The following is a 1,956-nucleotide window of genomic DNA, read 5'->3' as shown; positions in this document are numbered from 1 at the left end:
GGCAAGTAGTTACGGGCACGGAGGGGCCTCAGCCCGCTGGACAGGGCTCGTGGGTCTGTTGGGGGCGGAGAGGGGGTGAGCGACCGCTGGCAGGTGCAGGAGCTGTCCGCGCTGACAGCCTCGGCCTCCTGCCCAGTCCTTCCCTGTGACCCAGCCAGCAGAGGCAGGGCCAGGCCAGTTACGTGGTGCTCAGACTCGTGGCTGGGACAGCCTCTGGCCAGCAGAGCCAGGGCCTGAGGCAGCTCGAGCCAGAGATGTCCCAGAGGATGCCAGGGTGCCAGGAAGTGACCTCAGCCCTGCTGCTCCTCTCCCACCACGGCTCTCTGGGGGCCTTTGTGGTCCCCTCTGTGGGGCCCAGGGCTGCCAGGGACCTTGTATGAGAACCCCAGGCTGTCTTCTGGCCCCAGGCGTCCGTCGAAGGCTCACCCCAGAGCCTCGGTCCCGGGGGTGCAGCTGCCCGAAAGCGCTCGGGCTCTGCCCTGCCCTCTGCTTCCCGCCCTCCCGCGGGCGCCGCCCACCTCTTCAGCGTCCAGCGCAGAGCCGTCCCCACCACGCTCGCCGCACGGCCTGGCTGGCCACCTGGGCCTCTCTCTCCTGTCTCCCGAGCATCCTCCCTCTGCCTCCGTCCCCACCGCCACCCCAGCCCGCCAGTGCCTCCCTCCCCGCCCCCGGTACCGTCCCCGGCTGCCAGGGTGGCCTTGTAAGGGGCAGTGCTGTCCCGCTCCGACCCTCCCTGCCACCTCTTGCCCACTGCGAGGCACAGCAGGCAGGCCTCACGCTCAAGGAGTGGATCCGGTTCCAGCTGCGGTCAGTTTCCGCTGGGCTGAGTCCCTGGGCCTCTCTGGGGCATTAGGGCGCATCTGTCCCGGAGCTGGGTCCCAGCCTGCAGTAAGGAAGGGACGCTGTAGCCAGGCTGGCTCGCGTGAGCTTAGGAGCACACTGTCCCCTCTGCAGCGAGGCTGGGCAGCTGGCCTTCTGGGCCTGGGATGGGCTGTGGAACCCTGGCCATGGCCTCGCCATCCCCACACCGTGGGGCAAGCGGCTCTGCTGCGACACGTCCAAGGCCGACCCTGAGTGGTCTGGACGTGGGAGGGACAAAGGGCTTCCTGAAGGTGGAGGCCAACCGCGGGGCTGCCCATCTCAGCCCAGGGGCACCAGGATGAGAAGCTTGCAACATCCCTCCTCAGGGGACCTGAACGTTGGCTACCCAAGGGCCCCCAGAGGGCCGAGTCTGGCCACGCTGCCCCTGGTGACCCAGACCCCTACCCAGCCTTCTCCCCACTGGGGTCTCGACCCGTCTCTGGGTAAACCCCAGGCCCAGCGCTTGCCCCTAGCTGAGCACGAGGCTTCACCCCATTCAACAGGCGAAGAAACTGAGATGGGGAGGCAGGGACTTGCCCGAGGCCACACAGCGAGAGGGGACAGCCGGAGTCCAAGCCCCGGGGTCCCGCCCGCGCTAGCTCCCTGCTCTGTCTCCACGGCCCCCGCAGGAAAGATGCCAGGAGGGGACCGCAGAACGGTGACCGACCTTGTGTCGCCAGCCAGCTGGGCCTGGGCGGCAGGAAGCGGTGAGCCCCTGCGGGCAAGCGGCCAGCCTGTGCGTGGCCAGCCGAGCAGAGGCGCTGGCACCAGGAGGCCAGGCGGGCTCTGGGGACTGGCGGCTGCTGTCCCTCACCCGCCCACTGGTTGAGCTGCCGCGGGGCCGGATGGGCAGCCCTGGCTTCCTGAAGCCTGACGGCTCCTCCGTGTCCCTGCTCACACTCCCCTGGAGTGGCCTTCCTGTCCCCGGGGCGTGAGCAGCGGGAGTGGCACAGGAGTGGGGTCAGCCCGGGGCTGCAAGTGGGTTCCCCGGCCCCCGCACTATGACCGTGAGCAAGTCACTCAGCCCCTGAGTCTCAGCTCCCCCATCATGAAATGGGGGTTAACAGCTCCGGCCACCGCAGGCTGAACTGGACT

Source organism: Pteropus vampyrus, unplaced genomic scaffold (assembly GCF_000151845.1).
Source record: "Pteropus vampyrus isolate Shadow unplaced genomic scaffold, Pvam_2.0 Scaffold256, whole genome shotgun sequence".
NCBI classification, from domain to species: Eukaryota; Metazoa; Chordata; class Mammalia; order Chiroptera; family Pteropodidae; genus Pteropus; species Pteropus vampyrus.
The sequence above is the reverse complement of the archived record's forward strand: the minus strand, read 5'-3'. Positions refer to the sequence as shown.